The following is a 27209-nucleotide window of genomic DNA, read 5'->3' as shown; positions in this document are numbered from 1 at the left end:
GTATTACATTACGCACTGCTACATTTTCCTCAAAACTTTTGCATTGACTTTTTCCTTAGACTGTTTTTTTTCGACGCAGAGCGGTTAGGTCATCGGTCACTACCAAAATTATGCTTGCTGGCGACATCTTTTGTATCAGGTTTAAAAGCTTATTTTTAGAATGAAAGTCAAAGTGCTTTTCCTTCTGTTGTGCTTGAAAAGCACACATGAACCGAAGCGGGTAATCTTCAAAGAGAAAGGAAAAGCAAACCTACAGCAATCCTCACGGCTTGGCCTCGGGGAGTTCGGTGCATGTTTAACATAACTTCACCCCGTTTTGCTTCAAGCTCTAGGCTCGAGGAGAAATTGATCAGCACAGTCAGGCCTCGAGCAACAAAAAGGCGACGGAATGGCGGAGGCCGGATAACACTGAGCTGGAAGCGGCGACCCGCGCGACTTGGGCCTCAACAGGCCGCAAACCCGGATCTAACCCACCGGCTGGGCCGCGGAGTCTTTCTGCGGCTTGTTAGGCCCTTTTTTAAAAAAAAACCTCCCCCAAGAATGAAAATACTCGAGAGCGGGCGTCAGCGCCGCGCAGTTAAAACACCAAATCAAATCCCCGGGCTCGGGCCGATTTGCCCTGCGCGGGAGGCGGCTCCACAAACCTGCGACATTGATCAGACAGGGTCCGGGCGAAGCGAGGCGCCGGCGCCGGAGCGCGGGCGGGCGGGCGAGACGCCGTCGGGGAGCGGAGCCGCGCGAGGTGAAGCCTCCCCGTGCCCGCCCGGGCGGCTCGAGCCGACTCCCCGGCGGCCTCGCGCCCATTCCCTCCCCAACCTCCCGGAGACCCCGCAAGCATGTCTGAGGTAAGAACTCCCCCATCTCCACCAACGTTCAACAGCCCTCCTTCCTCTGCTCCACTCCATAAAGTACATAAAGATTCAAACTGCAACAGTTTTAGCCTAAACGTGCACTTAAAAATAACCGGCTGAAAAATAAACTACGGCTAGCATGGAAATCTTACCCTTCAATCTCGCATTCATTCATTCACTGACTCACTCCAGGGCATCGGAATTTGTGAAAACAGTTGGGGGCGCTTTTACTTATATATTTATTATTTTATATATTGTAACCTTTTTTGAGGAGTTTTTTAATTGAGTGGCCAAGAGGTGATCTCATTGGTGAAGTGACAGCCATCAACTTCCCTTTTCCTGCAATCCTCTTCCTTCTTTTATTTCGTTATATTCGCTAGCTCAACAACAACTCGCTTGGCAGGAAATCCCGCCTCTACGCTGCAAATTCATTGGGTACTGTACTTACAACGCCCATAATTTCAGCAAGCAATACAAACCAAGCATTTGTGCAGAAAATAAGTTTTATATTTAAAAATAAACATGCCAAAATATCAATGTTCTATTCCCTGCCTTTTAACTTCATTTTTTCTTTCACCCATTTTTCATGCCTATTTTTGTTTCTGTCTCCGAAAGAATAACGAATTAAATAGATTTATCAGTAGGTCACATGGTGGTTATGTGCACTATAGTTATTCTTCATTGAGGATTAAGAGATGTTTGCAAACATGGAGGGAAGCTGTCCTAATCAGCGGAGAAACACTGTGAATGAACCTTCTCCGCTAAATCAAAACATGAGTTGAAGCTACACCATGTTCAACCTGGGATGCTGATCTTCCAGAATTGGTCTGGATTCAGTAGTAATAGTAAATTAGTCTCCAGAACACCGACGAACTATTACAAAGAGCATACACAGAAGCACTGTAAAACGTTCTTTGTGTTTAATTTTGGGAATGCTTTATTGGCCATAAAGTAATATATATGTTTTGCTCTGCAGCAAAGCTTTCTAGAAGAGTATCAGATGTTATAGAATGAAAATGCATAGAAACAATTGGTAGAACTCAGCCATAACTCAATTAAATGATGGAGCAGTTTCTGAATAGCTTAAACCTGTCACAACAATCTTCCTAGAAAAAAAGTATTCATGAATATTCTATTCATTTCAATACGGGATGGGAAGATATCCAGTTACAATGACAAATCTATCAATCAATCAATCAAGGACAGGAGTAACATGTATGAAATTGGAATAAACTGCAGGAATTCATTCAACTAGAAATGACAATTATGAAATTGGTTAATGATCCAATTTTCACAATACTCTTCAAGATTAGGATATTTATGCAACTTTTAAAGAGTAGACATATATAGAGATAAATTCATGGTAATTCAAGGGTGGTGGAAGCAAATTCAATAGCTTTCAAAGGAAGATTGAATCTTTAGTAAGAAGAGAAACAACATGGCTGCAGGTCAAATAGACAGCGCAGTTGGAGACTGACATGGGCTGAACAGCTCTCTAATTAATGAACAGTATAGAGAATAGACAATGAAATGTTCAGGTGTGAAGCATGTAACAACAATGTGCTTATGTTGGATTCTAGCATCTTAATCCAAGATTCTTTCAGAAGTCAATAAAGAGGTACAAAACTTGTTGCTTCGTGATCGTTTTATTAAAACTTGGCAGAAAGGGAAGTTGAACAGAACAGTGATAGAGGTCTACTAGTTGAAGAAAGAGATAAAGAAACAAAAATGGCGCCAAGCACAGAACAGCTATTTTATACCACAGAGGAAAGGAAAAATTACATTCAGATTTATAGATAAGAATTATGTAATGTATGGATCTATTTATTTTCGAGCAATGTCCCTCCCCTTAGCACTACATATTGATCTGTGGTCTGCGCATGCGCTGTTGTCCATGTATACGTATTGTTCTCTCTTGCTCTCGCTGCAATGTGAATACACCAGTTAAAGCCACTTCCTGTGCGCTTAAAGCCGTCTTCCGTGGTGACGAGTATGATCCTGAATGTCAGAAAATATCATGAACTTCACCGACAGTTACGGGATGAAACAGCGAGAGTTAAGCAGCACAAGAAAGCAGAAGGACCATGAATAACAGTGAAAGACGCTCTGAATTTAAAGTGGAAATAACATGGCAATGGCTTCAGTCGAGAAAGTTGACAAATTTGAAAGCACTAATGAAGGCCGGGAGTCGTATATCGAAAGGGTAGAATTGTATTTAACGCGAACAACATGGAAGAGCAAACGAACGCCCCTACGCTTCTTAGCTTAATGGGCCCAAGTACGTAAACTCTTATGCGACCTAGCAACTCCTGAAAAGCTAGCAAGCAAGATGTTGGACGAAACTGTTACAAGTTTACAAAATCACTTGAGCCCTAAACCACTTGTTAATAGATGAGAGATTTAGATTTGGGTACAAGAGGAACCAGTCAAAAGATAAAAGCTTTTCTGAATACATCGCAGGATTGTTCAAAAGTTCCAGTGTGACTTTGGAGGTGGACTTTCTGAAGCATGAAGGGACAGGCTTGTATGTAGCATGCGTAGTCAAAGCACTCAAACAAGGCTACTGGCAGGAAAAAACCTAACCTTAGAACGGGCATTGACCATTGCAGTATCGTTAGAGAATGCAACAAAGGATGTAGCAGAACTACAAAAGAAGAGACTCAAATGGGACATACACAAAATGTCCCGGAATGGTGCAAAAAGCCAGAAGCTTTTTCAACGTGGCATGTCCTCCAATGATGCAAATGACTATTGGTTCAAAGAAAAGGTCTGCAGAGAGTGTCACAGACAAGGTCACATAGAGGGAGTGAGCAAGGCAGACTAAAAGCACAACCGAGTGAAAAGTCTCAAACACAAAACTAAGCAAATGCATAAAGTTACCAAATATAAAACAGAATCAGACAACATAGAGTCTGACAAAGGTGAACTGTCATGCCTGGAACTGCATAGTGTTACTGAAGCAGATCACAAAATCATCTGCATCACTATAGATGTATCCGGTGTAAAACTGAAAATGGATCTGAATACAGGATCAGTTTTGTCTATATTTCCAAAGGCTGACTACAACAGACTGATTTGTAAGATAGCATTAGGGAAGACCTCAGTGATGCTAAAGGTGAAAAAATGTCTCCTAAAGGCAAACTGAAAGTAAATGTGGTGTACCGAGGCCAAACACAAGAGTTAGACCATTATGTATTGAAAAGTGGAGGGCTAGCGCTCTTCAAACATGAATGGTTGAGAAAAATCCAACTAGATCGGCGCTGCAGCCCGAATGGTAGCACTAACCAGAGACTGTCACAGCTGCCTAATGCTAATGAGAAAGTGTTTGAGAAGGGTATTGGTAAACTCAAAGGCATGAAGGCCAGAAGTGAACTGGATGAAACAGCAACACCAAGATTTCATAAAGCACATCTGATGCTTATGCCCTACGTCCTAAAGTGGATGTGGAACTGTAGAGCTTGGAGGTGTCCGGAATTCTCTCCAAGGTTTAGTGGAGTGATTGGCCCATGCCCATTGTCCTGGAGATCAAGAAAGGGAAGGTTGGAACCGTTCGCATGTGTGGGGATTTCAAGGTGAGCATCAGCCCGGTGCTGTGTACTGTATCCCCTGCCATGAATAAAAGACATTTGCATCTTTGGCAGGCGGGGAGAGGTTTTCAAAGATTGACTTGTCACAAGCCTATCTGCAAATGGAGAATAAGTAGTCTAGCAGGAAGTTCCTCATAATCAACACTCACAAGGGACAGTTCCAGTATAATTGTCTCATCTTTGGCATTGTATCAGCTTCAGCAACTTAGCAAAGAGCAATGAACCAAGTGCTCCAAGATATCCCAGGATCACAAATTTACCTTGATGACATCATCATGACTGGCAGGAATGATGAATAGCACCTCCAGAACTTTGCTAAAGTGCTTACCAGGCTGAATGAGTATGGTCTGCGAGCAAAGAGAGAGAAATATGAGCTTTTCAAGAATTAAATCTCATATTGTGGACATGTCAATGACAAGCATGGCCTACATAACTCACAAGAAAAGATTGAAGAGGTGCTACAGACACCAAACCAGAAAATGTGCCACAGCTCAGGTCATACTTGGGCCTTGTAAACTACTACCACAGGATTCTCCCAGACATTGTCACTGTAATGCACCAATTGACTGCACTGTTGCAGACAGGAGCAAAGTGGGAATGGTCAGAAAGATGTGAAAAAACATTCAAGGAAATAAAGAAATGAATAACATCCAATGAACATTTCACCCATTATGACCCATGCCTGCCCATCAGACTGGCGTGTTTGCGTACCCATATGGTTTTAGAGCCGTTTTGTCACACATTATGAAAGATGGATCTGAATACCTGAGCGTAGAACACAACTAGGCCCTTAGTCTAGCATGGGGAATAAAAAAGTTCCACCACTAACTCTATGGACAAAAGTTTACACTAGTGACAGACCACCAGCCCCTTGTGTCCATTTTCAATCCCAGGAAGGGAATTTCAGTGATGACTGCTATCCAGTTACAACAATGGACACTATTCCTAGAAGCCCACTCTTATGATCTAGAGTTCAAGGGTACCAAACAACACAGCATTGCTGATATCTTGTCACTTCTTACACTGAAGAAGTGAAGAAGAAAACTGAAGAACTGAAGAAAAGTCTTCATACCATGCCCCAGCAGCAGCGTTCCACACCGCATTGGTAGACCAGTTGCCAATAACAAATTCTGAAACACAAATGGAAACAAGTAATGACTTGACATTGTAAAAAGTCTATGAAATCACCATGCAAGGATGGCCAGCTCTTGGTAACTCTATGTTTCCAGAGTTCTCAGTGAGATGAGACCAACTGCCAGTAGGTCAAAGAACGCTGATGTGCGGTACTTGTGTTGTGGTTCCCTCTCAACTGCGTACCAGAGTATTAGACAATCTGCATGAAGGATACCTGGGTACAGTCAAGATGAAGAGTCCCACCGTGAGTTACATGTGGTGGCCGGGAATAAATAAACAAATTGAAGACTTGGCCAAAAACTGTTTGGGGTGCCAAAAAGTTCAAAATGCCCCCCCACAGGCACCATTACACCTGTGGGAATGGCCCTCGTCACCATGGGAAAGAGTCCATATTGAATTTGCGGGGCTATTCATGGACTCTATGTTTTTGATTGCTGCGGATGCTCGTTCAAGGTGGCTAGAGGTTATACCAATGAAGTCAATCACCTCAGCAAAGACTCTGCTGTGAGGACTATCTTCATGAGAAATGGCTTAACAGAACAAATTGTGAGTGACAACAGACCACAATACATGTCAGAAGAATTCTGACCATTCATGAAGAAAAATGTCATCAGACATTTCAAGTCAGTTCCTCACCACCCAGCAACAAATGGGTTAGCTGAAAGGTTTATCCAAACCTTCAAGAAGTCCATTGAAGTGACGGACAAGGAGGACATTTCTCTACACCATGTGGTGGACAGCTTCCTTTTTGTACATCAGAGATCTGTTCATGTGACGACAAATCAAACACCTGCAATGCTGTTCATGAACTGGAATCTGAGATCTCACATAGACCTCCTGAAACCAGATCTCCAGAGGGAAATGCAGAATAAACAATTCAGCCAGTTGTCAAGTGAAGCAGCAAGGAGCTTCGAGATTCGACAGGACATCCTAGTGCATGATTACCGAGAAGACAAGTGGATACCCGGTAAGATAGCTACAAGAACTGGACCAGTGATGTACACAGTGGATACTGGAGATCAGACATAGTTGTCATGTGGACCAGGTACTGGAAGCTCAACCAAGGAACACACCTGAGTCAACTGCATCCAACAAGATGGACACATTACAGTCACTGTACTTACCTCTCAGTGATGATGCCATTGACAGCAACATGACCCCGGAATCCAAGACTGTTGTCCTAGACAAGACACCTACCAAAGCTGATGCCACTCCGCAGGTCCAAAGGTGTGACCAAAATGTTGTCATTGACAAGATGTGGTCTAGAGGCACTACCCTGAAAGAAACAGAGCGCCACCCAAAAGACTGAACCTTTAGAACTGTGAAGTTAGTTATGGATTGTTATTGTGAAAGCAAGTTTATTTTGAACACGTTTTATCTTTGAAAGGGAAATTGAATGTTTTGCACATATACAGTTCTATGTTGCAGTTATCTAAAAGGGGAGGAAGTGTCATGAATGGATCTATTTCTTTTAGAACATTGACCCCGCCCCCCTTAGCACTATGTATTGATCTGTTGTCTACGCATGTGCATTGTTCTCCCTCATTCTTGCTATTATTTAATTAACATGTAGTTGTGCACAGACACAGCAAATTAAACAATTAGAAATTAGATGTTCAGTACTGCAGTACCAAGTACCAATGAGAAGGCACATACTCAAGAAATGTAGAACAAAGAAACTTCCAGAGTTTTCCAGAATTATACTTTGTACGGTCACTTAAGGCATATTAAACAGTTATATGCATATAAAAACTATTTAAAATACAAACAAACAATTAGTTGTTAAACTGCAAAGATAATAACAACTAAACAGTCTAAAGCAAGAATTAAACAGTCATATCCAACAATTCCCCCCCCCCCTTTGATTCTAAATCATATATTTAGAATCATTATATCTGAAAATTCAGAGGCAGGAAAATTTGTGGTATCTACATTAAAAAATAATTAGTAACTACTTAGGTCATAAATTATCAAAGGTATATATTCTTCAATACATTCATAAGACTATGTCATGGTTAGGCAGATTAATAGGCACACTTAAGTAATAGAATTATTCTATTACCGATCACCTTTAAACAAGTAAAAAAATGTAAATTATGATAAGGCATATTAGTAAGGATAGTATGACTTGTACTATTGAGAATCCCCAGCTTCCAGGAATTAAATGAATCCAGTGAAAGAAACCCCATTCATCAGATTAATGTATTTCAGCTGCTTCTTTATGAATACGATCAGCCAATTTAGTTATGTCTTAAGACTCATCAGGTATGTAGATATGACACTCATTGCCCATAACTGCACATGTCCCCCCTTAAATGCTAAGAGGAGATATCATGCCATGAGATTTAGAAGAACCATCTTATGTATGGTGACCATTTCTGTATGTTACTTTTCCCAGGGCTTCAGCAGTGTCATTGCTTGCTCTTTCTAAGGCTGCAGCAATATTTTTAATCTCTCTTACATGCTTTGCAACATCATAAAATGGGAATAAAATTGATGGGATAAAAACGATCTCCTTCTGAAATGTCTCATTTACTCCTAGACTCAGGACATGAATAGTGGTAGATATGATATTCCCTAAATTATGCCGCTTATATTTAAATAAATGATCCAGTTTAAGGCGATATGTGGGGGGGCGTGTTAATTGTATATTTGTCTCTTGAGCTTAATGAATCATAGGCATAACGCCAACATTGCCATTGCTGGAATGTTTAATAAAGAGGGTGTATGTTTGCTCTGGACTTGCAGAAATGCCTAACATTGGTGAATATTTTGAAGTGTGTGGAATATATTGAAACACCCAAAAGGTATAGTTGTTAACAGCATTAGTAAATTCATGTGATACTCTCAAGTGTGCATTATGAGTCATCTCAACTGGCACATTATGAGTAGGGAAAATAGGCAAAAATATAACAACAAGAAATAACCTTAGAATAAACTTCACAATGTCCAGTAGTTGTTGTCTTGCTTGAAGTTTTCTGGCTGGTTAGTGACTTGCTCACTGTAGCTCAGCAATGTTGGCACTGTGACCAAGAGTTTACTAGCACAGTGCTAATTGTCCACATCAGGTACCACTTCAGCTCACTTGCAATGCCTGGTGTGTATCGACTTAACTTTTACCTTCTACTTTCACCACCGAGTTGGTAAAAACAGCACTTGATAAGGACCTGTCAAGCTTCCAGTGGCTCCTACTGTGTTTTTCTAATCAGGGCCCACACACCAGAAATCAGGGTGTGTCTTCCTTCTGTTGGATCACTCCAAGTGGCAGAAACCTGTTGAGAAGACTGGACAATCTGAGTTAACTTCACACAATAGATAACTAAACTGTCTGCATATCAACCTCTCTGAGATCGAGGGGTCCCAGCAGTAACATAGGAAGCCCTGTTACTACCTCAAATGGACTTGGTTTTGTTTTCTTGTTTGGGGTTGCTCTGATGCTACACAGGACCATAGGACGAGTGTAAGCCATGGTCCACCTTCCTCATGATATTTAGTTGCTGCTTGACGGTTCTGTTTATTTTTTTGACTTGTCTTGATGACTCGGTGAAGTGAACAATGAAAAGACCATTCAATGTTCATCAGTAGACATAGTTCCTGACAAACACTTCCATTGAAATGTGTTCCTTGGTCAGAGTCAATGTGACATGGCAATTGCCATCTGGAAATATAGCCCTTGATCAGAGTCTTTACAGTACGTGTGGCTGTTGCTCTCCTTGCTAGATTAGCTTCCACCTATCCTGAAGTCTTGTCCACTATTACCCTCATGTCTGAGTATTCTTGACATTTTGGCAAAGAAATGTATTTCACTTGTAAATGTAAAAATTGACCAGGTGGGGCAGGAGTACCTAATCTGCTGCTCAAGGATTCCTTTTCTGGCATGTCATGCATCCTTCAAACGTTTTTTGAGCTTGTGCCCTGAACTATGGATTCCACTACCACTGGGAGAATCCTTTCATCATCTTTTGCACACCAATGTGTCCCAGGGAGTGTATCTGCTGTGCCAGATAATCTTGTATGTTCATCTGTGATACAGAGCTCAACTTTGTTCCCATAATTCCAGTTGTTGGGTTCACTGCAGATGTTCTCAGAACTTCCTTTTTTTTCTTTTACTCCTTCCCATGCTGCCCTTTTTGCAATTTCATCTGTGAATGCATTTCCATGCCTTTCCATTGTAGTTGCTTTGGAGTGGCTTTTACATTTTAATACAACTTCTGACTGCAGTTTGTATGACATCTGTAAGTTCTTGTACTAATTGGTTATTCTTGTTTGGAGTTCCTGCAGGCATAAGAAATCCTTTTTATCTCCATAAGTTTACAAAATCATGAACAAAAGCAAATTGAGAATCAGTGTAGATGTCAGCTGATCTTCCTTCCACCAAGTTACTGACTTCAGTCTGAGCTTTCAGTTCTGCCTGTGGCATAGAAGCTATGCTTCCTGTTGCCAGAATTTCACTTCCAGAAACAATCATTCAAATTCCTCCCTCAATTGTTGAGGAGCCATCAGCGTACAGAATCTGATCTTTTGCAGACGCCATGCTCTTGAATCAATACTGCTAAAATGTGTTTCTCGTCGACATACAGGGTGAATGGTCTACCTGTATCAGGGATTCTTAATGCAAGTGCAGTACACAATGTCACCTTTAAAGCTTGAAGTCGTTCTTCATTAAGAGTCACATGGCCATCTGAGCAGTTCTTCAGCAGATTTTTGAATGGTTGGGAAAAAGTTGATGAATCTACCACTAGCTTGTCAAAACATTGGTTACCTATGGTTTCATCTTTAGTCCTGCATGTCTTCACTTCCTTGGTATTTATTGGAGTAAGCTGTGACATTGTAAGATTTTGTGAATAAAATGTGTGAGAGTCATTTTATGTGCTTAACAAAAGCCACAATACTTCACTTCTATTAAGAATAAACAAAAAGCAATCACCTTACACTGATATCATTACATCAGATACCGTCTCTTAAAGTGAAAACAACAACTCAATAACAGTGTTTGTGAATTATGTAGACACTGTCTATTATGAACAATATGTGTCACCGTCACCCATTACATTACCCTACACACCCCTTCCCCTGCCCACCCTATCCAGAACTCACCAAAACCGGCATTGTGAGTCTGTCTGGATCTCATATGAGCCACTTAGCTTGGGTCCTATGTGCCTTGGTTGGAGTAACGGCAAGTGCTTTGGGCTTGTCCAGGGCTGTTCTGACACACACACATGGTCATGTCGTGATGAGGCGGAGTATGATAGTGGAACCAGCCAGCTCTTGCTGGGCCAGTTTAAGGTGATCTACAGAAACACCTTCAGGTTTACCGTCCCTATCTGCAAAAAGAGGTCTTTTCACTCCATTTCAAAACAAGTAACGGGCCATTGTAAAGGGGCTTAAGGGGGTGTTGATTTGCATCGTGGCGGACAAAAACAAACAAGGTGGAACGTAGGTCAACTGGAACCCAAGACTGCTGTACACCATGATGGGAGGTAGGAATAGGTGTAAAAGAATTGAGATTACTGAGGAGGGCAGAATGCTGTTGAGATGCTCACCAGGCAGTCGGGGTGTCAGGAATAAAATCACCCGGCCCCCATAGTGGCTGCCCGTACATTAACTCAGCTGTGGAGGACTGCAGGTCCTCTTTTGGAGCCATTCTGAGCCACAGCAGAACCCACCTGAGATGATTGTGCCAACACTCATCCGTCAGGGAGGCCCTCCGACAGCCTTTAAGGAATGGTGAAACCACTCGCATAGGCCATTGAAATAAATGTGGGTGACACGCACTGGCGTGATGCAATTTAACACCGAAGTTCTAGGCCTTTGCAGCCCAGAGGTTTGACATGAGTTGGGTCCATGTCCTGGGTGCCAAAGCGAGCAACACAGGTGTTGATAAATACCCTAGCCACGTCCACAGCGATCGTCGATGCTAGAGAGACGGCTGCTGGCTACCTGGTGGTGTGGTCCAGCATGATAAGGAGATGTGTGAAACCTGCGGGGGCAGGGTGGGGGGAGAAAGAACTAACCAGGTCCACATTCAAGTGGTCAAACCGTTGCCAGGGACTCGAAAGGTGCCTGAATGTGACAGTAAATTTTTGCTTGCTGACACACGACACAGGCTGCACTCCAGTCTCACTCATCCTTCTTAAGGCTGTGTTACACAAACGTCACAATTTCTGTAAAGCCTTCTTGCCTGGATCTGAGATGCCATGAATGGAGCTAAAAACAGTATGCCTCCAGTTTGCCAATACTATTGGGTGAGGGTGAGCAGTTGAGACATCTCACAGGACAGAAAGTCCCGCGCCTCCAAACTTGATGTCAGCCAACCACAGGCCTGTGACAACTGTCCTATAAGCCTGGACCTCTGGGTCAGTAGCTTGGTCGGCATAGTCAACCCCAATATGCATGGCATTTTCAGTAGGGCATGACAGGCAATCAGCTACAGCATTCTTTTTCCCTTTTATGTGTTGTATGTCAGTCATGAATCTGAAATGTAGGCCATCACACGCACGAGAGGTTTGTGGTCAATGAACACCTCCAGCAGAAAACAAAACTGGCAGATGGCCAGACCACTCAAGCATGCGATTAGGGGCGCTGCCTTTAAGGGCGCTATACAAGAGGAGCATAAGTTTAGCAGCTCGCGGAATGAAACGATAGAAATTCACCATACCTAAAAACTCTTGCAGAACTTTGGTAGTGCGGGGCAGTGGAAAGTCCATAATAGTGGTGACTTTTGATGGCTGGGGTGTCACATGTTCCTCAAAGATGCTGTGGCCAAGAAAATCAATACTAGACAACCCAAACTGGCATTTAGCAGGGTTAATAAACAGCCCGTGTTGGCTTAAGCACTTGAAAAGTGTGTGGAGATGTGATGTGTCGGTAATAGACGCGCCTGTGACAGGTATGTTTTCTAGCAAAAACAAAAAGAAAACCTAAGTCTTTTAACACAGAGTGCATTAGTCAGTAGAAAGTCTGTGCTGCATTTTTCAGCCCAAACAGTATGCACAGAAACTCAAATAGGCTAATTGGGGTTATAACAGCCATTTTGCAAGCATCCTCAGTGCAGACAGGCACCTGATGTAATAGGCAGCCAACTGTTCCAGGGGATCATGGATTTGTGCTTCTGGTGGACTGTGTCCTCTCCGGGGCGCAAGCTTGGGTGGGAAGATTTAAAGAACTGGCTGTTGCCCATGCAGAGGGCTCCCCCTCTCCACGTCACTGATGTAGTCCAGGGGAAAGGCAAGTGCCAATACAGCTTGGCACCAGTGTCATCGCAGAGGTTGCCAGAGTGAAGTTGTAAACAACATCAAACTGCCTTAGGGACCCCGGCTCTGGTTTTCTTCCTCAGGGTTTACTCCTGAAGCCTTTCCCATGGGTGGGTATGGCTGCAAGGCAGCGGAGGTTTTTCTTCTTCTGGGCGGGCTGCCGTCCAAGGCTGGCAAGCCCCACCTGCCCAAGGCACCTGATGGTTGCCCCGAATTAAGTCCACATTAGAAAAAATTACCTTTCTGGCTAAATGGGCTGAAAAGTGTTGAATATGTGGGACCGGATGTTGATCAGGGCGGTTGGCCTTGCTAAGGCAGCAGTAATTGCCGCATGGACAGCAACCACCATCGGACATAGAGACCATATGGAGGGGTAAAGCCCAAGGGCTATTCAACCTGCGTACAATGCCAAGCATTTCATTGTTAGCAAACCCAGCCTTTGCAGTGTCCAGTGTTTCTGGGTCCACAGGTGTGCGTGGACTGGCGAGCCAGTTGTGGAAATGGGGACCCCATGCATTGTGACTGCAGCGGGAAATGTTTATCTTTTTATCTGTGCTCCACGATTTGTACAAAGTTAAATCTTGGCTCTCTACCAGCTTGCACATTTAATCTGTGCTCTATTGGTTTGCATGGGGCTCTACCAGTTTGCATTCCTTTTTTGCAGATCCTCACTCCTAACTCACATCCGATATTCAAAGCCAGACCCTTTTCCTCTCAGCCAGCAGAGGAACAGAGAAGTCGTATTTCCTTTGTTGCCCACTGAAAATTCTTCTTAGTCTTTGAATGTTCCTTAACCATCCTGCTGACTATGCTACTTGTTGGATTCTGGTGTTTTAGTCCAAGTTTCTTTCAGAAAAGTTAGGAAAGAGGCACAAAACTTTTCCCATCTTAATCATTTTATTAAGAGAACAAAGGGAAGATGATAGTGGTCTACTAGTTGAAGAGAGAGACAAAGGAACAAAGGTGGCACCTAACATAGAACAGCTATTTTATACCACGGAGATACGGAAAAATTCCATTCAAATCTATAGATAAGAATTAATTAATTAGAAAGCTGATGTTCAATACTGCAGTACCAAGTTAACCAATGAGAAAGCATATATTCAAATAATTCAGAACGAGGAAACTTCTAGAGCTTTCCCGAATTATACTTTGTATAGTCACTAGAGGCATATTAAACTGCTAAATGTATATAAAAACTACTTAAAATACAAGCTGATAATTAATTGTTAAACATCTAAGAATTGAACATCCAGAGCCAATACAGTTAATATAGATAAAAAATACATTATATGATTCTTTTGCCTCCAAATACTCTGCCCTGGTAGTAATTTTTGTGTCTTTAATATGGTAAAATATTAAACATAGGTGTTTATAGTAATGAGAAAAGACAGCACTGACATTTAACCTTTTTGTCTTTATTTTCTGATAGCAGTGTCCATTATATTATTCTATAACTTTCAGATTCCTGGGCAATCCTGAAAGATTGGCAAATTTTGTTTGTACATTTTTGATCATATACTTTGTATTAATTTTTAATAAAGAACATTTCATTTGTGCCATTAAGATTTTGCACTAGTCTTTTATGAATTTCCTTCTTCTCAACTTCTCAACTACAGTGTATGTTGGTCATAGGAAGAGACCATTTCATTCAGCACATTGTCATATACTGTATTTCCTGTATACTGAGCTATGATTTGGTGGTTTGACTGGAGCAGGTAATCAGTTTTGCCTAACCTTTCACTACATCATTTAACAATTTTAAAACTAAGCAGCACATTAAACAATGTTCATCACTGTAGCGCTGGGGTTCCTAACCTGGGGTCCACAGACCCTTCAGTTAATGGTAGGGGTCCATAGCATAGCAAAGGTTGGGAGCCCCTTCTGTTAGTGATATTATCTCATGAGGTTTTAAAGGGAATTTGTTTTTAAATAAGCAAGATAAGTACTTGGACACACTAAGTACAGGAAAATTTACAGTAAATGGAAGAAGATATTGCAGAAGCTTAAATTCTGAGCTTTATGAATGGATATAAAAAATTGGTGAAAGATCAGGGAAAAGATTTACAAGGCTAATGTTTAAATTCTAGAGAAAATAAAATTGAAGCGGAGGGTAGTGGTGGAAGTTAACATGATTGAAGTCTTTAAGCTAGTAAAAGACCAGTTGGAGAAACTCTAGTGGTCAAAAACTAGAGTTCAGAATTATAAGATGTCCTTCAATAAGCTTACATTAAAAAATTAGATGAAATCTACTTACCCCAATAGTTGTAGGAACTATTATTTGCAAAAACTAAGATGATTACCACTTATTCACTGATATATTTGTGGGGAAATGTGGTAAACACACAGCAGAGGAAGGATTAATTGGATACAGTGATGTTGAATGCAATAGAGTAGGAGGAGGTTTGAACAGACCACAAGTACCTGCAGAGACAATCTGGGAAACTTGATATAAAACATAAGAAAAAGTAAGCAGATACTGTGGAGTCTTTATAGTAACCTTTCATTATAAAATTGAAATATAAATTCCAATTTTCTATCAATAAATGCTGTCTGGACTGTTGAATCTCAAAATATATTCCATTTTAACTTCCATTTCCAGTAAAGCGAGACTGTTAATATCAACTTTTTTAGTTAGCCTGTTAACACAAAATTTCCTTGGATTATCTTTATGACTATTTTCCATTTACTGCTGATTTACATTCATGAACCTGCAACTTATGTTACCATTTGTTACCCTATTAAGTGTATTAAGTGTTGATGTGTTAAACTTTAACAAAAGCTTGAATTTTTCAAGAAGTTATATGCAGTTACTGTTAAAATGATTCACAATATATATGTTCCTTCAGTGGACACTTTTAAATAAATTACATAAATGTTCAAGACTTTCGAAAGCTATTTATAGGTTTTTGCTAGTATTGCAATGATAGACAAGCTTCAACCCATTTGTCAGCTTATTAGTTTCACAAGAAAAATGAGCCTTTTTTCCACTGGGTGGTTATTATCAAAATCAACCAATTCAATCAGAAATAAGTAGACACTGGAGGGTGTCAAACCCAGATTGGTTAAAGACAGAATTTGAGCCTGGGGAATAGTGTTAGAATAAATCAGGTCATTTAAAAGGCAGGGCTTAAAGCTATCAGAAGTAGATTGAACAGTGTCAGTTGGGAGATTACTTTCTCCATTTTTATGAGCAGAAGAGCTGAAGATTGTGGATGAGTTGATCATCAGTCCTCAAAGAAGATATCCACTTTTCTTCAGTTGCAGCAGCCAGATAAGCGGAGGAGAGGAGCTAGCAGCTTTTAAAAAGTTGCTTTTTACACTTGGGGGCTAGTTTTTCACCAGTTGCAGCAGCAGCCCAAGTAGCTTTTATTAAAAAGCCTGTAATTGGCTAAGTGTATGGCAACGTAGACAATTAAAGGAAGGCAGGGTAAAGAGGAACATCCATATGCAAGTGGACCTGGGTAGGAGTAGGAATCTGAGGCTACGTCCACATTAGACCGGATAAATCCGTAACCGAAGCTTTTTCTCTGTTTTTACCCTCCGTCCACACTAAAACGGTGTTTTCATCCCCCAAAACTGGAGCTTTTCAGAAACGCTTTCCAGGGTGGGTATTTTTGAAGACACAGCTCGGGCAGATCAGTGTGGATGGGGTAACCGGAGACTTCTGAAAACATTATCATGCAGCAGCGCGCTATTTCATTGGTTTCTTGAACGCAACCTAACAATTTCAGAACAGATGGCAATGAGACTGAAGCCAGAAGAGTTAGAAATGTACTCACCAAATACTTTGACCCATAACTTACTGAATAGATAAGTATACTCACTTTGCCCTGTTTTCTGTCCTTGCTCGTATGAAGGTGGTTTACCTATTTAAGCAAGTACTTCTCTGACAATAGATGTGTAACAGCCTAATGTAACATTGTATGGAAATACAAGATAACACTGATGCAGACATTAAAACATTCATACATTTAACAAGGTGCTTTATTAATGAGTTAGTCAGTTTTTTAATGTTCGTCGTCAGCTGTGTCAATCAGTCTGTGAACTCCCTGTCGGTTGCCTCCATACGCTCCAGTATTTGTTTTTTTTACTTTTAAGTTCTCCTGCGCGAGAGCCAACAGCTGTCTGTCGTTTTAAGTTTTTCTATCTAGTCTTTAACTACACAAACACACACTTTTATGGTGAGATTCGACACTAAACCTGTCGTTTGTTTTCGGTAGATGTGTCCTGCGCATGCCCAATAGGAGGAGATTCGCCGAAATCTCCATTTCAATGTGGATAGAGATATTTTCAAAAACGCGTAGTATGGACGCCTATCGTTTTTACGTGAAACCGGCATTTTCAAAATTATCTGGTCTAGTGTGGATGTAGCCTGAGGCTTTGACTTGAGAGGCTTCAGTGAGGAGGCACTGGTGAGTAACAGAGAAGGTTTTTTAAATAATATATTTCTTAAATAAAAACACCAAATTACAATAATTAGGTTAGGTAGGGATGCAGGATGAGGTGATGAGTTGTGGCTGCATGATGTGAGAACTGGTGGACCCCATTGTGGTTCCTGGTGATCACATCTGCAGCAAGTGTTGGTAGCTTGAGGAACTTGGGGGAAAAGTTGGTGACATGGAATCTGCCTCAAACTGGGACAGGGGAGGTATGTGGGCACTGTATTTCAGAAGGCAGTTACACCCAGATAACTACTTCAAATTTGGTTTGTGGCCAGGGACAAGAGAGTGTGTCTGCACGCAAGGATATACAAAGGAGAGCAGTGGGCATTTTTTACCAGATTTTCAGAAAGACTTTAATAAGGTGCCTTACATGAGGCTGTTGAACAAGATAGGAGCCTATGGTATTACAGGAAAGACACAAGCAAGTATAGAGGTTGGCTGCTGAAGTACAAGGTGCATTTATTATCAAAATGTGTATACTATATATAACCTTAAATTTTATCTCCTTACAGGCAGCCAAAAAACAGAGAAACCCAAGGGAACCCATTAAAAAAAAGAAGACAGTCAAATGCCTAATGTGCAGATAAAAAAGCAAATTGTGGAAGTAATAAAAATAAGCAAATAACATTCAGAACTGAAGTTGACGAAAGTGAGTTCACACTGCAGTCAAATCAGGAGCTCATTAGTTGCAGGCCACACCCTCAGTTCAGTGCAGAGTGGAGTAAACCTCATAGAGCAGTGAGCTGAACCAGAAAGTCCCACGCCTCTGGCCCTGACATCCTGACCTTCTCAAACTTGCCCAGCACTTAAATCGTCCAAACTTTGGGTCATCCCTCGCTCTTGGGCCCAGGCCCCACTGCCTTGATTCAGCCTGCACCTGACCTTTCCCATCTGGCCAATGCTTAAGTTAATCAAACCTTGTTTCCTTCCTTGCTCCTGGGCCCCACTTTTCTCACCTTGTTTCTGCTGCATCCAATCACCTCCAAGTCTGCTCTAGCGATGGCCAAGCTCATTTGCCGATCTTGTGCCCAGCCCCACCACCTCAATTTGGCCCATACAGACCACACAGCGGTACTGCACCTTGAGACTCCATCCCACAAAAATACCAAGTGGTAGAGGTAGTCAAAAAGCTCAACTGCAAAAGGGAAGTTACATTGATTGCAGTGATCATTTACCACAAAAGTATAATTAATAAAGTAGTTAGTAGTTTGTTTGCTACCGGCAAGTGGTCACTGTGCTTCACCAGTGCCATCATAAACCGGCACTGACTAACAAAAGGCAAAAGGTGGGAATGAAGGGGGGCTTTTTCTGGTTGGCTGCTGGTGTCTGTTGGGTGTGCTACCTTTCACATTATATGTTAATGATCTGAATGACAGAATTAATAGCTTGGTGGCCAAGACTGCAGATGATACAAAGATAGTTGGAGGGGGAGGTAGTGTTGAGGAAGCTGGGAGTCTGCAAAAAGACTGGAACAGATTAGGAGAAAGGGCAAAGAAGTGGCAGATGTAATACAGCATAGAGAAGAGTATGTTCATTCACTTTGGTAGAAGGAATGAATTCGGAAATCAGATGTTCAAAGGCACTTGGAAGTCGAAGTGCAGAATTTCCTTGCATGTTGAGTCAGTATTAAGGAAGGTATCTGGAATGTTCAAATTTATTTGAGAAGATGAGAATATAAAAGCAAGAGAGTAATGCAAATGCTTCATAAGGCATTGGTTAGGCCACATTAGGAGTATTGTGAGTAGTTTGGGGCCTCATATGTAAGAAAGGATGGGCTGGCATTGGAGAGGGCTCAGAGGAGGTTTACATGAATGATCATGGAAATTTTTATTTTAAATTTATTTTATTTATTTTTATTTAGAGATACAGAGTGGAACAGGCCCTTTTGGCCCAATGAGCTGCACCACCCAGGACCCCACCTATTTAACCCTAGCCTAATCAGAAGACCAATGACCAATTAACCTACTAATGTTCTTTGATTAATAAATATAATCAAAAGTATGTGATTTTTCAATTTTTGTTCTAAATATTCATAGTATGCATATTGCAAAAAAAACATTTAAAGTGCCGTGCAGTTTTCAGACTGTGTAAAAATTTCCTGTTCCGAGCAATGGTTGGTCTGCACAGTTGTAAAAAAAAATTAGAGGGAACGTTAGTCTTACTGCAACTGTATAAGACGATAGTGAGATCAGACCTGGAGTATAGACTGTAGTTTTGGTTTCCTTGCCTAAGAAATCTTAAAACATAGAACATAAAACATAGAAAATAGGAGAAGCAAACTTTGGCCTCCATTCAATATGATTATGGCTGATCACCCACATTATCCTGTTCCTTTATTCTTTTACCGCTAAGACATACTGTGTATTTACCGGTACCTCATTTTCAAACATATTTAATGATTTGGTCTCCATTGCTCTCTGTTGTAGAGAATGTGATAGGTTCACCATCATGTGGTGAAGAAATTATCCTGATCACAGTTCTAAATAGTATATCCCATATGCTGAACCTGTGACCCCTGTTTTGGAATACCCCATCTATTGAAACCATGCTCCTTGGATCTAATTTACTGTGTATAGTCCTATTAGTCTTTTATAGCTGACTATGAGATACCCTCTCATTCTTTTAAATCCTAGTGAATATTGACTAAACAATGCAATTGATCCTTATTTGTCAATCCAGTCATCCTTAGAATCAGCCTGGTAAATTATTGTTGGACCTTTCTCAGATAAGGTGACCAAGACTGCACAATAAGCTACTGATAGGATCTCATCAATGTGTTGTTCAACTATTAAAACTCCATTTTGTACTTAAAATCTCTCGCAAAGAAACCAACGTAATTATTTCTTTCCTAAATGCTGGCATTACTATTTTACAGTAAGGTATAAAGAATATTATAAACACCAACACCACTTCCACCTTTTCTTGTCTCCCACCTGTAAGTGTTTCTTAATGCTTAATTTCAGGTATTTTTCAAAATTACAAACTAATGTCACACAACCTTTCAAGGAAAGAAACACATCATTTTAGGTATAAAATGAATGTCACCAAAGGTAATTCAGCTTTTTAGAAAAGTAGCCTGATCTGAGTATTCCAGAATCTTTATTTTTGTTTGAAGCATTTCATCTTGTCTATATCATTGACGTATATTTTGAATAGGTGGTGATAAGCGCTGATCCTTGAAGAGGCCCAGAAAAAGAATCTTTAAGAATGCAGTTATAGAGGAATGCAGCTAAGATTGACTGGATTGGTTCAAGGGATGGTAGCTTTGCTGAGAGAGGGGAGGTTGAGTAGACTTGGCCTCCATTCTTTAGAATTTAGACAAATGAGAGGAGATCTCATTGAAACTAACAAGGTTCTTATGGGTTAAGTATAGTAGTGATCTGCAACCAGGAGCCACAGTCTTTCAATAAGTTGTTTAGGACTGAAGAGATATTTATTTATTCATCAGATAAGAAATCAATGGAATTCTTTAACCTGGAGAGTGGTGAAGGGTCAATCCCTGAATTTGGTAAAAACAGAGATGAACAGCTTTCTGGATGTCAATGGGAATCAAGGATCTTGGAGGTAAGGTAGAATTCAGTCATGATATTGAATGGAGGGCCAAATAATCTATTGTTCCTACTTATGTTCTCATGTTATGTTCATTTCCATATATTTTTGTTATATTTACAATATTTGTATTTACTTTGCCATTAAGATTTTAGAGGCAAAACTAAACCAGAACAATTGCTGTTAGCCTGTGACTGCTACAGAGTTGTTATACTTGCATGACGTGTCCCCTGCTCCACTGATTGCTCCAAAAGTCAAATCTTGTATTTGATCCTTTATCATCAATTAGTAACCAGACAAATTTGAAGTGACTAACTTACGTGGATCCAAGTCTAAGCTAACTTTATTCAGCAATATTAAACAGTCAGCAAAAGATACAACCTCTGCAAGTCCCAAGCTACAAACTGCAAGAATATGTAACTTATTCCCTTTGCTTTTACTTATGTGACATAATAAACACTCAATACGTAATACAAAGCAGATAGAGAACAGATGCATGGCTCCTACAAAGATGTTATTGGCATAAATCATCAAGGTTTATCATATAGATTTTTTGATTTATTTGCAGATGGATTATTGCAATCCTCCAGGTTGGGAGGTTCAGCTCAGAGTTAATAACCTTAACTAGTTAACCAACACTATTACAGAAACAGCAATGAAGAATCCTTCTACATCTGTGTGCAATGGTATTCCAGAGCCTCCACCTGGGACTTGCATGACTGACAGTAAACGGACAGAAAGCTACTGACACAATGAAGGAAGCAGTGAACGTCGCCAGAGATGGAGGATCTTCATTACTGCCCTAAATGTGAGTGACGTAACAGGCAAAAGAAGAAGATTATTGCAAACAACTGCATTTCATAACTTTCAAAACTGTTTTCTGTTATGTTTATGCATTGTGATTACTTCTCTTGTTACAGTGAAAAAAACTAGAGGCAGTCCTCTTCATATATCATATAGAACACCATCCACCAAGAATGAAAAGTATGAAATGATTCAATGACAAACTGAATGATTCAATTCAGACTGATAACTTACCATACCTGGTCTTGCAAGCCACATTGTTATGTACTTTTATCCAATGTATACAGCAGACAATTAAATGTATTTCTGCTGCATTTCATTTCTGTCCATAAAATTAAACTGCTGTTGGTGAAATTGTTCAAGGATATCCTCATGATATTCCTTCATCCAATATTTTGGATGAGTAGGTGATATTGTAAAGACTTCAATAATTATTGTAAAGTGTCTGACCATTGTCACCAGTACTAATTTCTTCTCTCATAAATTAAGATTTTAAAAACATATGCTTGAAACTTCCAGTGATGATGAACAATTTGTATTTATTTGTATCTACAACATAACAAAACATTCCAATATACTTAACAGGAAAATATTAGTCATAATTGACACTGAGCCACACAAGATTTATGTCCTAATGGAGGACAGTGAAGTAGAGGAAATTTTTGATCTTAGGTTCTAGATACATGGAAGACCAGGCACAAATTAAAGGGATGACAATAACTTAATGTTCACAAGGCAAGAATCGAATGAATAGTAGGTTTGCCATATGACAATAAAGTAGATTTGGTAGATTAGAACCATATTTTCTAGAGTTCAGAAGGACAAGAAAAGATCTTGTTTAAATTTACAAAGCTCTTAAAAGAGCTTGATAAGGCATGTGCAAAGAGGATGTTTGCCCTGAACGAGGAGTCTAGGAGCACAGTTTGAGAATAAGGGGGTAGGCCTTTTAAGACTGAGAAAGGTGACGAACCTTTGGAATTGCTTATTCTTTAACAGCCAGGGAAGCTCATTCATTATATTCAATTAAAACAGAGATCAATAGATTCCTGGGCATTAAGGAAATCAATGGATATTCAGGTGGTTCAGTAAAGTGGCACTGAGATGCAATATTGGCAATGATCTTGATGAATTGTGGACTGGGTTTCCTCCTACTCCTATTTCTGATGAATGTAGAGCTCTGAAAGGGTTAGAGAAGATTACAGAGCCAGCACTTGAAATGCAAGGATGAAGTTGGAACTAGTGTATGTCAATAAACACCAGTAATAATGCAAATCAGAATGTGTGGCAGAATTTGCAAGACAGGAAAGCAAAGGAGTCTGGGGCTGAAAGGAAAATTGGATAGGCATGATGAAATGATGGAACAGACCCAATGGGTCAAATGGCCGAATTCTGTTCCTATATCTTATGGTCTAAAAATAAGTTGCCTTATAATAGGAGGAGTTTTGGGAACAAAATTTAGCTCACATCAAACCTGATCAATTTTTTAATATAAACCTTAATCAAAACTTGGCCTTGCTGAATGTTGTACCAAAGTCAAACTTCTATGAAATTTACTGAAGATTATAATCTCCCTTCATTTTGCTGTAAGCTTTTGCATCCAACTTACATTTTTGGTTTGGCATCATTGTGAGGCAAATTGTTAATATCCTCTGACATTTCTGTTTTGATAATATTGATTTGCCATTATCTTTCCTATAACTAATTAAAATTAAATTTCATTATATTGGTAGCTAAATCAGCTTCTCCTCAGTTTGGATTATTTTCCTGTCTGTGCTTCACTTCCTAAGTCAAGGATAGGCATGATCTTTAAAAGGAACTCAGCAGGTCGGGCATCATCTATGGAAAAGAATAAACAGTTGACATTTCAGGCTGAGTCCTTTCTTTAGGACTTGGCATGAAACACTGCCTGTTTATTCTTTTCCATAGATGCTGCCTCACCTGCTGAGTTCCTCCAGTGTTTTGTGTGTGCTGCTTTGAATTTCCAACATCAGCAGACTTCCTCATGTTTATGATCTTTTAAGTATAATATTTAACTGCAAATGTAACTTTTAACTGCAGGGTGAACTAATTTAAGACTGGAACTGAAACTTTTAACATTATATAAATTAACATATCAGAGGTTAGATTTCTAATGGAAGTAAATTGAGCCTGTAAAGTTGAATTTCGTCTGGTGATATTTATTTTATATTTAACATTGTGTAAATTTGGAAAGAACTTTAGAATCAGAATCAGGTTTATTATCACCAACATCTGTCATGAAATTTGTTGTTTTGTGGCAGCAGTACAGTTGCAATGCATATATTTACCCTAAGAAGAATATATTACTAATAAGAATGTATTAAAAGTAAATAGTACAAAAAGAGAGCCAAATAGTGAGGTAGTATTCATGCATTCATGGACTGTTCAGAAATCTGATGGCAGAGGGGAAGCAGCTGTTCCTAAAGCACCAAAATGCATCTTCAGGCTCTTGTACCTCCTTTAGACAGTAGTAAAGAAAAGAAAGCATGTCCTGGATGGTGATGGTCCTTCATGGCCGGCTGGTGGCACAACGGCATCAGTGCTGGACTCCAGAGTGAAGGTTCCTGAGATCGAATCCAAGTCAGGCCATCCCCTGAGCACGCTTTCCATCCGTGCCGGGTTGAGCGACAAGCTAGCCACTCGGCCTTGTAAAAAAATACAAGGGTCGAGTCAGGAAAGTTTATAATGTGACCCAGTTAATCTGAAAGGAGACCAATCCTGACACCACGCGCTGACTGTCTGGTGCGACACGCTAAAAAACTCGTCCTTCATGATGGGTGCTGCCTTCCTGAGGCACCACCTTTTAGAGATGTCCTTAATGGTGAGGAGTCTAATGCTCATGATCAAGCTGTGCCGACAACCCTCTGGAGCTTTTTTCTGATCCTGTGCATTGGTTCCTTACATACAACCAGTTAGAATGTTCTTCACGGTACAATGACAACTACATCTGCAGCTTACCTCATGGTTGAGAAGGCACTGCAACTTCAGTCTTACAGCTTTCTCTGATGGTTTTACATGAAGTTATTTATTTATTGTTGCATATTATTAATGAGGAATAGTATTCTTTCAATAGTGACGTGGTTTTCTATATGGTAGTTGTGAAAAGAGTGGGTCATCATGGAGTCAGGCATAGCATAAAAGCAGTAGACAATATGGGACGTTTCTTCATGTATATACATCTTGGTTTTATTGTGCTTATGAGCATCTTGATTTTTTTCAGTGTGAGTTTCAAGGGAAAAGTGTTCATTTTGCTTTCTATGCTCACAATATATTTGTTCACATTCTATTCCTGATTTTGGCTAACCCAAGACTGGTCTTATCATATCAACCTAGTCTGTTTTCTTCTTCTCAGGTTCGCAATTTATTGATGGTTCTACTTCCTGGTCCAAGATATTGGAGCTCTCAACCTTATGGTGTCGATGTAGAAACAACATTTTCACATACCAATTTCCTGTTAAGTATTGCACCCTTATTTTGGACCAAACTATAGATTTAGGTATGGAATACAAGCGATATAATCATCTCTAACATTTGGTTAAAGCTCAGCTACAGTATGTTGCTTAATAGAGGTTGATTTGATTGATTGCACAATGTGCTTTAGCAATGATCTTATGGAAGTTACAGAAGGGAAATTAGATGACATTGATGGATGCTGATCCACAGTTCCACATTCCCATTTTATTTATCCACTCCCATCCTTATTGCACTATGGTGTATTTTCTACAGTAAGTAAACTATCTATTACAATAGGAGTTTAGAATTGGTGTATACCAATATGTTCAGCATCAGAATCATAATTAATATCACTGTTGTGAAATTTGTTGTTTTGTGGCAGCAGTACATCGCAATACATAATAATAAAAGACTATAATATATATATTAATTAAGTAGTGCAAAAAGAGAGCAAAAAAGGAAAAAAATAGTGAGGCAGTCTACATGGGTTCATTGTCCATTCAGAAATTTAATGGTGGAGGTGAAGAAGCTGTTTGTGAAATGTTGAGTTCTAAGTCTGTACCAAAATATGGGTGGAAGCAATTTGGATTTCTGCTGATTGTTACTGTTTGCAGATATTGAACCTTTGTGCTTTACCAATAAGTGATAATCATAGCAGTTGATGAAGTGGGTTCAATTATTCCAGTGCCTAAGAAGAATGTGGTAATCTGCCTCAATTACTATCATCCAGTAGCACTTACATCAGCTGTGATGTGGTGCTTTGAGAAGTTGATGATGAAATATATCAACTCTTGCCTAAGAAGTATCTTGGATCCATTTTGCCTACCATCACAACAGGTCAACAGTAGGTGCCATTTCGTTGGCTCTTCACTCAACCCTGGAACATCTGAATGATAAAGATGTGTATATCAGGATGCTATTCATTGACTGGAGCTTGACACTCAATACTATCATCCTTTAAAAACTAATCAATAAGCTTCAATACTTAGGCCTCAATACCTTCTTGTGCAAATGGATCTTCAAATTCTTCACTTGCAGACACCAGTCAGTTTGGATTTGCAATAACATCTCCTCCACGCTTTCCATCAGCACAGGTACACCACAATGGTGTGTGCTTAGCCCTCTGTTCTGCTTGCTTTGTACTTATGACTGTGGGGCTAAGCACAGCTCCAATGCTACATTTAAGTTTGCTGACGACACCACTGTCGTTGGCTGAATCAAATGTAGTAACAAATCAGCATATAGGAGGAAGATTGAAAATTTGGTGGAGTGCCACCACAACAACAACTTCTCACAATCTCAGCAAGACCAAAGAGCTGATTATTGACTTCAGCTCTTGAACCAGAGGATAACTTCACTCAACTTCATGTGCCCCATAAGTGAACTGTTCCCACAACCTACGGACTCACTTTCAAGGACTTTTCATCTCATATTCTCAATATTTACTGCTTATTTATTTATTATTATTTTTATTATTGTTTTATTTTTGTATTTGCACAGTTTGCTGTCCTTTTCATATTGGTGTGAGAACAAGTTGAGGACATGTGTTGAGAGTTAAGGGGCAAAAGTTTAGGGGTAACATGAGGGGGAACTTCTTTACTCAGAGAGCGGTAGCTGTGTGGAACGAGCTTCCAGTAGAAGTGGTAGAGGCAGGTTTGATTTTGCATTTAAAATAAAATTGGATAGGTATATGGACAGGAAAGGAATGGAGGGTTATGGGCTGAGTGCAGGTAGCTGGGACTAAGTGAGAGTAAGCGTTCGGTATGGACTAGAAGGGCCAAGATGGCCTGTTTCCGTGCTGTAATTGTTATATGTTATACGGTTATATATGGTGTGTTTGTCCACCCTGTTAGGTGTGGCCTTTCACTGATTCTCAAATGAGAGAAAATCTGAGGATGCTGAAACTCTGAGCAACACAAACAAAATGCTGGAGGAACTCAGCAGTCCAGGCAGCATCTATGGGAGAAAGTACAGTCGATGTTTTGGGCTGAAACCCTTCAGGAGGACAACATCAACTGTACTTTTTTCCATAGATGCTGCCTGACCTGCTGAGTTCCACCATCATTTTGTTTGTGTTGCTTTCATTGACTCTATTGTGTTTCTTTGTATTTACTA

General features: G+C 40.2%; 1 protein-coding gene and 1 long non-coding RNA gene across 5 annotated transcripts in view; one reads left to right on the top strand and one right to left on the bottom strand.

The window, feature by feature from the left end:
- smarca2 (SWI/SNF related BAF chromatin remodeling complex subunit ATPase 2) overlaps nucleotides 1-1123 on the bottom strand; it is a 122313-nt gene extending 121190 nt beyond the window's left edge. For 3 of the 4 annotated variants that reach the window (XM_073072230.1, XM_073072255.1, XM_073072246.1), the window contains exon 1: nucleotides 1004-1123. The gene's annotated coding sequence lies outside the window, so the exon portion shown is untranslated. Of the gene's footprint in view, nucleotides 1-644; nucleotides 769-1003 lie in introns of those variants that run through there. The other variant, XM_073072239.1, reaches the window with a different exon arrangement.
- A 15964-nt stretch (nucleotides 1124-17087) lies between these two features.
- On the top strand, nucleotides 17088-22108 carry LOC140737439 (uncharacterized). The gene is made up of 3 exons (XR_012101147.1): nucleotides 17088-17240; nucleotides 20719-20834; nucleotides 21388-22108. It is a non-coding gene; the product is annotated as an uncharacterized lncRNA (long non-coding RNA).
- Nucleotides 22109-27209: the final 5101 nt, after the last annotated feature.

The sequence above is a fragment of the Hemitrygon akajei genome, chromosome 2, assembly GCF_048418815.1.
Source record: "Hemitrygon akajei chromosome 2, sHemAka1.3, whole genome shotgun sequence".
NCBI lineage: Eukaryota > Metazoa > Chordata > Chondrichthyes > Myliobatiformes > Dasyatidae > Hemitrygon > Hemitrygon akajei.
The sequence above is the reverse complement of the archived record's forward strand: the minus strand, read 5'-3'. Positions and strand labels throughout refer to the sequence as shown.